The sequence below is a fragment of the Mesocricetus auratus genome, unplaced genomic scaffold (assembly GCF_017639785.1).
Source record: "Mesocricetus auratus isolate SY011 unplaced genomic scaffold, BCM_Maur_2.0 Super-Scaffold_15014, whole genome shotgun sequence".
Classification (NCBI taxonomy): domain Eukaryota; kingdom Metazoa; phylum Chordata; class Mammalia; order Rodentia; family Cricetidae; genus Mesocricetus; species Mesocricetus auratus.
This window is the reverse complement of record NW_024429186.1, coordinates 45,102,688-45,115,240: the sequence shown is the minus strand read 5'-3', so window position 1 is coordinate 45,115,240 and position 12,553 is coordinate 45,102,688. Positions and strand designations below refer to the sequence as shown.

Here is a 12,553-nt window from a genome sequence, read left to right as displayed (position 1 = left end):
CCACATTGTGGAGAACAGCGTTTAACATGCTCCATCTATTTCCACGATCAGAAGACAGCCCTTGCTATTTTATATTATTGCCTAATAAAAAACCCTTTAAGGCTCTATGGTCCTTTTGCTCTCATGACTTCTGAGTACAGTTCTAAGCCTACTGTTTATTACAGGAGGGAATCTGCTATAGCAGCCTTGCTTCAGCTTCCAAATGCTTTCAAATCACATCCAGAATTTAAGAGTAAATGATCAGCTCATCGGTGATTATGTAGCATCAGCTAAAATCTTTCCCAAATCAAGACAGATTTTACATCTCTTAGGGGGCCAATTCTGTTAACCGTGCTCTGTTCCCAGCAAGGTGGCCGTGTGGACTACCTCCTAATCTGTATTTTAGAACTGAGAACAGTGAACTGCAGAAACAAACCAGGGTCAGAGAGAAGCTGGCTTCAGACTCAGCCACTGGCTCAGCCTGTGAGGCCTCAAGGACTTTGCAGAAGTGACAGGAATAATGACTTGAGGGAGTTTGCAGTTAAGGAAAATGTTTTTTTTTTAATACCTTTTAAACTTCTCTTTAGTTTTGTAACATCCAAACATTTATTTATAAGAAACACAATAGGATAATTTGTGCTGAGAAATGCAGCAATAAATACAGTTGAAGGGCTGGGAAGTGATTGTGTAGGCCTTAACCCAGCGGGGAGTGGGGGGCAGGCGGATCTCTGTGAGTTCGAGGCCAGCCTGGTCTACAGAGTGAGTTCCAGGACAGCCAGGGCTGTTACACAGAGAAACCCTGTCTCAAAAAAAGAAAGAAAGAAAGAAAAAATAAATAAATAAACAAAACTGTTGAAGGCAACAGTGACAGAGTACTTGTGTTACTTACACAGACAGAGGCTCTGCAACTATACTACCCACACCTACATGTCTGTGTCACTTACACAGACGGAGGCTCTGCAACTATACTACCCACACCTACATGTCTGTGTCACTTACACAGACGGAGGCTCTGCAACTATACTACCCACACCTACATGTCTGTGTCACTTACACAGACGGAGACTCTGCAACTATACTACCCACACCTACATGTCTGTGGCCATTTCGTCCTTGGTCCTTCAGACATACCACTCTGGAAAGATTTTGTTGTTGATCTAAGGAAATGAGTGTGCTTATGACCACAACTGCACACTGATCATAGTTTTGTTGAAACATGCCAAACAACAAACACTGCATAGACATTGACACGTACATTTCTAAATGCTGCATATTAGATTTAATTGGCTGAGACCACATCTAGAATAAGTGCAAGGTGAGTCTTCCATGCGGAACCCAGACGTGTTAAATAAAAAGCCTGCCCTGGGCAGGCAAGGAGTGAGTTTCCTATTGTTTGGGAGTAAGAGCTGCTAAAGTAAGACTGTATGAATGCACAGACACCTGGTAAGAGTTGGCTGTAGAGAGCGCTCCTTTCACAGCATCCCATTTCACCGCATGTGCAGGTTATTGGCTGTATCCCAGGACTTAACTGCTACAGCACTGAACGGCAGCTGGGAGGGAGGGGGCGCAAAAAGAAAAGAGGAATGCTCGTAAAATTTTAAAGGAACGATAGGCATAATGGTATTTTAGGAAGACAGGATAAAAGCAAATGACTCAATGCCACATTAGTGCTCACTGGAGAAAAACAATGGGCAAAATGTTGAGTTCCTTTATAGGACTCTAGCAACCAAAGCTTTGTTGCCATATTGGTAATGTTTGTGCAACCATCTTGGTGCTTGCCATGATATTTATCTGCGTATCCTGCCTGACAATCCCTAGTATTGATTTCGGATCCATTTCTTCCTTTGTCTGACTTCTATTGTCAATGACAAGTTCTAGGAGAGAGGCACAGTGTTCGGGACTCTGCAACACCCCCCCCCCCCCCCCGCAAGCCTGAAAATACCCAACTCCTTTCTAGGAAGCAACTTTGTTGGTACCCATCTGTAGAGAAGCGGTCCAGGTGCCCTGGCTGCCATGTTAGCTTCTGTTTGTCTATGCCTCTTCTGGTGCCTGAGGCTAACATCTCTTGTTAGTTGGTCTTTGCTGGTATTCATTTACAGATGCATCAGAGTCTGGTCAGAAGCTTTGTCAGTTTGCTTTGGGTGGTCATAAAGATGCTTTCTAGTCTAGTCTCATAGGTTGTCATGCCTGCTGGGCTAGCACATTTGTTGGTTCCCATCTGCAAACCCATGACAATTTTCCTTCATCTAAACATCTTGTTTGCTTTCCTGAACACTCAACTCCAATGTCAGTGGTTTCAAGGAGTCCCTTCAGCCAGACCGACTAGAACCACCAGCATCATCTGAACCTGAGTCACTTTTCTATCCTAAATAAGATTGTTTGCTTCAGATATGTGATGTGGCTTCATACTATAAGCCTGCACAGCTTTGACAAAGTCACCCATAATCTACTGAGGCCGGGTTAGTGAGAAATCACCAACTTCACAAAGCCTTGCTGTGGCTATGACTTCCCAGAGTATGGGATGATGCCATCCTTTAGACCAAGATAGATATTACATCTGTGTCCATGCCTGACTCCTCTAGGAAAATGCCTAGATTTTTCTAGCTGCTGATCATACTTGAATGCAATCTTGTTTTAGCCTCTGAAGAAAATCCATATAAATCTTTCTTGTTGAAGAGGGCCACGGAGGTCGTGGTGCAGCAATGGGGTACAGAAGGTGCCATGGAGACTTGTTTGTCTATGTCTTGCAGATCCTTCTTTCATTCTGTGTAGTGCTGAATGCCTTGTTAGGAGCTGGTACTATTGCTCCATACTTATCATTTTCAGTCATTGTATCACAATAGTTCTCAATCATTCTATCCACAGTAGAAATCTTTCTCCCATTATGTTTTTTTTTTTTTCCTTTTTGAGACAGGGTTTCTCTGTGCAACAGCCCTGGGGCCATCCTGGAACTCACTCTGTAGACCAGGTTGGCCTTGAATTTACAGATGTCCACCTGCCTATGCCTCCTGAGTGCTGGGGTTAAAGGTGTGCACCACCACCCGGCTTTGCCATTGTCTTAAGACATTTGTCTTTTTGCCTTTGACAGAGCAATTTCAGAACCTGAAGTTGGACCTGCAGCCTTACTGTCTTCTCCATCATGGTCAGTCTCCTTGCTATACCTATTGCTGGACATAAAATTCCATTCAGCTTAAGACTTTGCACAAGTTCTCCACTTTCTGCACAAAGTCACATGGAATTCTCACAACCTTTTTTAGCTCTGCCTGGGTGAAGCAGGTGGGCCTGATTCCGTGGTGTTTCATCTTACTCGAGAGTTTCATGTTGATGTAAACTCATCAGCAAAACTGCATAAGGCAGTCAAGAGTTTCTGTTGGCTCTTGAGTGCTCTCTTACTTCGGTCACATTTTTATTGCAGTTATGGAAATCATTTTCAATGAATAAGATAATCAAATGTGCACTGGATTCTAAGTCTGTCAATGCAGCAGAATAGTTGAAATCTGGATCACTGTGGAAGATGCAGGATATGTTGTTTCTATATTTATCATACCACATTGTACTTCTATTATGGACACTCATCTAATTGCTCTGCTTCGCTTATTAATATTCATATATTAATATTTATCTTTATGGAAAATCCTGATGCCCATTGTTCCTTCAGTAGCATACATGAACTAATTGCTGTGCAATAGTTCTCATTGAATTCTTAAGACTTTATGATCTTTTGTTCCTTTTTGTAAAATCTCTGTGAGTGTGTAAGTCCATGTGTGTGTGTATGTCTGTGTGTGAGTGTGTGTCTATATGTGTGTGTTTGTGTGGTGTGTATATATCTATGTGTGTGTATGTATGTCTGTGTGTGAGTTTATGTGTGTGTGTGTGTATGTCTCTGTGTGTATATATCTATGCATGTGTGTATGTGTGTCTGTGTGTGTGAAAGTTCATGTGTGTGTCTGTGTGTGAGTATATGTGTGTATGTCTATGTGTGAGTGTGTGTATGTCTCTGTGTGTATATATCTATGTGTGTGTATATGTGTATCTATATGTGAATGTGTAAGTTCATGTGTGTGTCTGTGTGTGAGTATATGTGTGTATGTCTATGTGTGAGTGTGTGTATGTGTGTCTCTGTGTGCATGTATGTCTATGTGTGAGTATGTGTATCTGTGTGTGAGTGTATGCATGTGGTCTGTGTGAGTTTGTGTGCTTCTGCCAGCTTGTGTGCGGCAGCCTGTGTGTGGAGGGCAGAGGGCACACTCAGGTGTTGGTCCTTGATTTCCACTGTATTTGAGACAGGGTCTTTGTCAGCAGCTGAATACCCAGGCTAGCTGGCTTGTGAACTTCTGGGGGTCTTCCTCTCTGCCTCCCATCATGACATAGCAATGATGGGGTTATAGACACAGGCTACCATGCCTGGATTTTATTTGGGTTCTAGGGATCTGATTCCAGACTCACACACTTGTGCAATTCACACTTTACCCACGGAACCTCCTCCCCAGCTCTTGTTTGCTCACTTTTTGAGATGGGATCTGGCTATATAGCTCACACTGGCCCTGAACTGTATAGCTTAGGCTGACCTTGAACTCTTGGTTTTTTAGCCTGGGGTTACAGGTATGAACCACAATGCTTGGCTTGAATTTTGTCTCAATTAAGATAATAAAGTTTGCTTTTCTTTATTTTAGGAATGATGTCTCACTGTTGCATAAACACTAGACACATTGTTGTGTGGGATCTACCAGAGAAGACTGGCTTTAAGCCACTGGTTTAACTAATAGAAAGTCTTTATTAGCTGGCCAGCCATTACACTGTTTTTTTTTTTTGTTTTTTGTTTTTTTGTTTTTTTTTTGGACCCTAGTGTAGCCTCTATCTTTCTCAAGGTGAACTTTTAAATACAAAAACCACACCCTGGGTTGACACACCTCAGTTTGCAAGGACAGTTAACCTGAAGCAATACTACAGAATCTAAAAGGCAAGGTTAGTGCAATTAGAGACTTTCCCAGAACTTTGGACTTCGATGAATTAGGGTTTTGTTTTTGGCAGGTGGTGCTGCCTATATGCTGGGTTCCGAAGCCTGAATAGTACTTCCATCATGATGTCAGTTGTACTAAGGTCTGGGGGCCTATTTTAGGATAGTGATTGAGTCAATACTGAAGTGATTGATGCCTAGCACATTCAAATGGGGGATATTATTGTGTCATCTAGAAATATAAATTAGACTTGTTCTCTCCCCACTCCTTCCTCCCCCTCCCTTCTCTTCTTCCAACCTCCTTCTTCTCCTTCCTGCCCCCATTTAGGTAGATTAGAAAAGGTGAAGATATGAATTTCATTAAGATCTTCAGAACCAGTGTGCCATCAGAGCTGCTTGCCTCCCAGTGGGCCTAGGTGAGGTCTGTTTCCTCGCTGCTTCTGCAGACTCCCTGCCTCCCGGAACCACAGCCCTTGCCCTCCTCTACAGACTGCATCTCTCCAGCCCCTGCTCTGCCACAGCTCTTCTCCGACTTGCTTGCCTTTAGGCCCCCGCCACTGGAAAATTTCCACACCTAAGATGCTTAAACAGCCCCAGTTTCCTTTGCTCTGTATGGTAGTCCATGCCAGGTCCTCAGGACTGGGACGTGGGTAATGAGAGATTGCTACTCAGCCTTCCATGTCATTCCACAGAACTTATGTTAGTCAAGGATTAAAACTTGAATGCCTCCCAAGGTCAAGGATGTACAGAAGGTAATGTGCAGTTTGAGTATTATACAAGGGGCAATAATGAAGTGAAAATTAGATATTTTAAAGTCTGTCTGAAGCAGATTCTAGTTACTTATGTCTATGTGTTACCCAACACAAACCAATGCTGCCAAGTAAAGCTTCTGGAGAAGCTGGAGTCCAGATATTTATGTAAAGTTCTCAGTTTTATAAAGAACTTTTCACCTTCAGTTGAAATTCTACAAGGATTTTTTTTATGTTGGCTAGTTTCTTTTTAAAAATCATCTTTTTTCATTTACTTTATTTCATACACATATACAATGACTTTTGGCCCTATTCATCCTCTTCTCTCCTAACTCCTTCCAGACCCGTCCCTCAGTCCCTCCCCAACTTCACAACCTCTTTTCAATTATAGCCCACTGAATCCGATGTGTGCTGCCCATACATGTTTGGTCATGGGTCCTCCACTAGCGCAAGCTCAACCTACAAGGATCCATTCCTTTAAGAAAAAGGGACTCTTCCTCTCTTAGTATGGGCTAGTTTCTTATATTGAAACGCGTCTGAATGGAAAGACGCTGGTCATTAAAAGAATATATCAGAAAATTCCTGTATTAGTGGATATGAATATAAGCCACACAGTAACAGGAGATAGTTGAAAACTACATAGCCAATTCTGTAAAATGGTAAAAATGAAATTTGAAAGCTCCGAAAATTAAGTATAAACACAAAAATTCCACTAAGACATGGTCAAAAGGCATGAAGAATTCCCTATCCCCCAAATACACAAATGAGAAATAAGCACATTGTGATGGCTTGAACAAGAATGGCCCCCATAAGCTCATATGTTTGAATGCTGAGTCATCAGGGAGTGGTACTACTTGAGAAGGATTGGGGGCGTGGCCTTATTGTGGTAGATGCAGCCTGGATGGAGGAAGTGTGTCACCAGAGTGGGCTTTGTGCTTTCAAAAGCCTATGCCAGCGGGGCCCAGAGACTCTTTCTTCCTGCTGCCTGTGGATGAGGATTGGGATGGAGAACTCTCAGCTTCTGCTCCAGTACCAAGTCTGTGTATGTGCTGCTTTGCTCCCCGCCATGATGATAATGGAAAGTGATAATCTGAAACTGTCACAAGCCACCAGTTAAGTTCTCTTTCATAAGAACTGCCTTGGTCATCGTGTCTCTCCTCAGCAATAGAACACTGACTAACACACGCATCCAGAGATGTTCATTTTCAGTTATTAAGAAAATGCAAATTAAGTCTCTGTGAGATATTAATATCTGCCCAAGAGAATGGCTGCAGTTAAAATTAGTGGCACCATCAAAATGGGACAAGGCTGTGGAGAAAGTGCCATGTTGGTATTATAAACCTTCTGGAAAAACAGCGTGTGCACATTCTTTAGAAAATAAAAATGCATGGCCAGCGATTTGGGCTCACAGGTGAAGGCACTTGCTGTGAAGCCTGACTTGCCAAGGCTGATCCCGAGAGGACTGACTTCCACCAGGATGCCCCCTGACCTCCACATGCCCGCCACGGCACATCCCATTTTGATTATTTACTTTCTTTCGTTAGTGTTACTTTCTGTGTGGCTTTTTCTTTTGAAATAACCGTTGGTTTGTTATTGTTTAGTCATGCCTCTGTGTTAGAAATGATCAGGGTTCCTGGATTAAATTCAGGGATTTGTGAAGGAATCGTTTGGGGCACAGAGGGAGGGAAGAAAGAGTGAGAGGAAATCAAGTGGTTGTGGGAATATTTATGTCGTGTCCTATGTGTTTAAACATACCTTTGACCACTGGGGCTCTGGGTTCATTTAGTGAAATGTAAGTACCACGGCTAAATGAAATTAAATCTTGGGACTGAAAATTGAAATTCCACATTAAAAAAAAAAAGAAGTTTGGAAAATGAGTATTTCGTGTCAGTTGTGAGTAAAAATTCTTTGGTTGACTTGATGAGTGTACCAGGGATAGAAGTTGTAAATAGTTTAGTTTTTATGGATATGATTGCCAATCGATAATTTATATTGTTGGAAAGCATAAATGACATATTTTAAAATTACAGCAGTCACAGGCAATAAAATTCCTGGTAAATATTCCCTAAGATTACTAAATAGGGGAAAATTAAAACTTGAAGCAATATAAAACTCTGCTTTATGTAGAGTACTTGGTACTCTTCATGAGTGAGGACCTGTAGAAGTGGAACCTCACACAGCAAACCAATAGGAATCTCTCCTACTGTATCTTACAAACCTGTGATAAGCCATCTGTTATGACAAACTCTCTGGAGGAAAGACTTAACAAACTGAAAGATGTTGTTCCCAGACAGTTAGAACCGGGCTGGTCTTCAGCCACAGGGATACCTGCTAACTGCTACAAAACCAAAACCAAAGATCAGGTAGGCAATGCATACTTGATAGTTACTTGGTAGCCATCTGAATTATTAAATTTACTGTTGTGAAACTGCAGTGCTTGCATTCACATAACCCTTAATTATGTAACAATATTTCCAAAGAACAACACTAGTGCAATGGTTGATCTTGGTTATCAATTTGATTGGACTGGTGAGTGCTTAGATTAGTAAGGTATGTCCGTCAGGGCTTTTCCAGAGAGGACTAAGGAGGAAAGATCCTCCCTGACTGTTGGTTGTGACAGCCTGAAGGCTGGAGGGCTAGATGGAATGACATGGGGAAAAGCAGAGAGTTTGAGAATAGAGGTATGCTCTCTTTGCTTCTGGCAGCCATGATAGGAACTCTACCATACCCCCTCTGCCATGATGGACTGACACCATCAAAACAGTGAGTCCTACTAAGTCCTTCCCCTTTCGCTGAATTTCTCATGTATTTGCTACAGTAATGGAAAAATGGACTAATGCAAATAGTGATGCGAGCAATTTGCATATGGCAAAGGGAAGTCCTAAAGTGCATCCCACAGGCGAGAGATGGAAACACTGTAAGATGAAAGACCACATTCATGTAACTTATATGACGATATATTGTTATAGTCATCCTAACTTAATCATAGGTGTGTAAGTAGGAAATAACAGTTCAGACACTCCACTTGGGGCAATGAGCTATTATTGTAGTTATGTTTGGTGCCATACTCGACTGAGATCACAGAATAACTGAGAATAATTTTTGTTTGTAAACTTGCTCATAGGACTAAATTTTGGAAGAAAGAAAAAAAATAGTATCATTGTCCTTAGTGCCATGCCCTAGAATATTTACTTTTCTAGAATTATGTCTTTTTTGGTCAGGGGTAGGGATCTAGACCTGATCTTGGATTTAATCCTGGTTCTGTTGTAGCCTGGGCAGCAAGGGTCCATTATTCTCACCCTCTGAAGCATTTTCTTTAAGATAGACTTAATGAACATCGCTCTGCAAATTGACTTCTCCGGCTTCTTTATTCTCTCTGCCATCCCCTTAAAACAATAGTCCCCAGCTCCTTTTCATTTTAGGCCCCTGCCTTCTTATGCCCTTCAGAGTCCGTAGTAAAAATGCTATAAAAGTCCTTTGACATCTACTCATGTTCTGTGTAGAATGAAGCTCACACTCCTTCTCTGGCTATGTATGACCTGGCTCCTGCCTGGATTGCTGAACTGCTTCCACACCGCTGTACTCTGGGTGTACAAGCAGGATGAATCTGGTCACGTCTCAAAGGTTTCTTGGTGAAAGAATCCCTTCATGATCTCTCTGGTTCAAGTGTCTGTCCTGCAGAGGGCCCCCCCAGACCACCCCAGCTCTGGGACGGCACCCTCCTCTTTACCTGCTGCCACTCCCCATCATCACATCCTTCTCCGTAACTAATCCATAGGATGTATTCTCCCCTACCCTGCCTTTTGTGATCCTTAGCAGTGATTGCTAACTTGACAGGCTCCAGGATCCCCCAAGAGACAAGCCTTTGGCCACACTAATACAGATCATCTGGAGTAGGCTAGCCTCTACGCTGGTCTCTGAGAGGTTGTCTAATAGGTTAATAGGGAGATTTACCCCAGATGTGGATGGTACCATCTCACCTGCTGGGGACCTGGGCTGAATGAAAAGGAGAAAGGGAGCTGAGCACAAGTACTCGTTCTTTCTGCTTGCTGGTTGTGGGTTCAGCAATACCAACTGCCCCCCCAACTGCCCCATTCCTGTCTCTAGGATTTTCCTGTCCCGGTAGACTGTACCCTGGAGCTGTGAATCAGAGTAAACCCTTTCTTCTAAAAATGCTTTCTTGTCCAAGTATTTTTATTATAACACCAGGAAAAGTAATTAGTATAACTTTTTATCTTTCTTTAAAAAAATTATTTTCTCTCTTTCAGTACTGGCAGCTGAATCCAGGAATTTGGACATGCTAAAGTCAGCAATCAACCATTGAGTCACATCCTTAACTATTTAATTTTGAAAATTAAAATTTTCAATTATTTTGGGGCTGGGGATGTAGCTCAGTTGGTAGAGTACTTGCCTAGCACACATGAAACTCTGGGTTTAACTCAGCACTATACAACTCAGGTGGTGAATGCCTGTGATCCCAACACTTTGCAGCCTGAGGCAGGAGGATTACCATGAGTTTTAGGCTAGTCAGGGCTATAGAGTGAGACCCTGTCTTGAAACACACCCACCCCCACACACGCACACCCACCCACCCACCCACCCACACACACACACACACACACACAGAGAGAAAGACAGAGAGAGAATAAGATCCTATTTAATTACTGTCTTGATTAAAAAGGATGTAAATTTTGCGTTTGATCATAAGCCAATTCTCTCTCTTTTTGAGATTATAATTCAATTACAACATTTCCCCTTTCCCTTTCTTCCCTTCAAACTCTCCCCTATACCCCTGTCCATACTCCTTCAAATTCATGGTCCCATTTTCATCAATTGTTATTGCATATATGTATTTCCAAATATAACTTATTGAGTCCATATGATGTTACTTGGACATGTGTTTTCAGGACTGATCATTTGGCACCAGACAATAAATTGGTATACTCTTTTGTGGGGAGAAGCACGTCTCTCTCTCTCTCTCTCTCTCTCTCTCTCTCTCTCTCTCTCTCTCTCTCTCTCTCTCTCTGTCTCTGTCTCTCTCTCTGTATCTCTCTCTGTCTCTCTGTCTCTGTCTCTGTCTCTGTGTCTCTCTCTGTCTCTGTCTCTCTGTCTCTGTCCCTCTGTCTCTCTCTTTCTCCCCCAGTTTTGGCCAGTTGCCTACAGTTCTTTGTGTAGAGGATTCATGGTATTTTCCCCATCTAGTTTGACATGTTCTTGGGGGCCTCCTTGTTCAGCTCACATTTGGGAGATCATGTTGGTAAGACTTTATGGGTGTAGCCTCTGATGTCACTAGAGCACAGTCTCATAGCAAAGTCCCGGTCCTCTAGAATGCAGCTGTTTTAGAGGCACCCTCTCTCTCTCTCAGTTACTCACATTCCTGGAGACGTTGCATATCTGAGAGCGTTGCTGCTTCTGTATTACTGAGAGAAGCTGATCTTGCCTTTGTCCATTTCTTCTCACCAAAGCCCAAGTTTTGGAGAGACTTCCAGAACTTTCTTTCATATTGCTTTTGATTTTTTTCCTTAGGATCAAATTCTCACTCTTTCAAGTTTTTCTTGGCTCTCTTCTGCCCCTAATTGATACTCTGATTGGAAGCTTCAGAAAATTTCATGGGCCATTCTTTTCAGGTTATTAAATCAATTCAGAGAAGGTTTTTGTTTTGCTTTAATTATATTCAAAGAATGGTTGCACATGCTAGCCTGAAAGATTAATTTAAATCACAATAGACACTGTGGAAATGGGGACCAAGCCAACATAACAGCCAGAGAGACTCTGTGGTATTCGGCTAAGTGACGAGGGAAACTGGAAACAGATGTTTAGAAGGACAGACGATCTGCTCTAGAGTGGCCATTCCAAGCATTCTCAATATTCTTCAAGGCTCCATAGTTTGGGCCACTGCTTCTCAATACACATTCTTAGTGGCACCGGTCAAATGGTGTAAAGCCAGTATAGACCTGCTAAGGAAGACCACGGTGGATGCTCTGAAGGCTGGAGCAGAATGCTGGCTGGTTACCTCTGTATTGCTGCATGGTGGGAAGATCTCTAAGATTTAGGAAGGAGATGTAGAGTACTTGGGGTGGGAAAATGTGGAGCCAGGATGAGGAGCTCTGTGCAGTGGCTCCACAGGAAGGGGCGATCAAGGATTTCAGCAGTTTGACAGCCAATAGTACTGTACTGTTTTTTATTAGCTGCTTGTAATTAATTCCTAGAAGACTTTCTCTGGTCTGTCAAATGACATCTATCATGTTGCCTGTGACCACAGCTACAGTTTGGTTCCAGTTCATTGTCACTGAAGGTGGCAGCTTGTGTTTGTATCATCAGACACAAACTTTTGGATACAGTGGAACTGCACAGAAAGAATTATTGTTGGAAGAAGGGGAGGAGTTACCTGGACAAAAGGGGGAGGGGTCACGGAGGAAAGCATTAGCTGTCAATCACATTTCAAGGAAACCTTATTAAGTCAATCTCCTTGCAACCGCAGAACTTGTAGGTGCAGTTCAGACTACATCAGGGTGTAGATGGAGGCCAGATGTGTTTGATAAGTGACTTGATGTGGCTGAATGGTCTCCAGAAAGAAGCCTTCAGCACTGTGAGCATGCACAGCTGTCATGAGCCCTTCAAATGGATGAAGGCTAATGCGTCAAAAGCAGAGTCTGATGCCAAAAAGGAAAGAGGGCAACAAAACTCTCCCTGGGTGAACTCTGTGATGGAGGCGCTCCTTTAGGCAGGGGATCTTCTTCAGAGGCTTAGTGACATTGTTCCACCTGATTAGTGTAAGTGTCAAGACACCAGATGTCTGCTGGGGATGTAACTCGATTGGTAGAACACCTGCCCAGCATCGGAAAGGCTCTGGGTTTGATCCCAGAAC

At 42.7% G+C, this 12,553-nt stretch overlaps 1 pseudogene; it reads right to left on the bottom strand.

The window, feature by feature from the left end:
- Positions 1 to 1,466: 1,466 nt before the first annotated feature.
- On the bottom strand, positions 1,467 to 2,422 carry LOC110341374 (annotated as a pseudogene).
- Between the last annotated feature and the right edge of the window lie 10,131 nt (positions 2,423 to 12,553).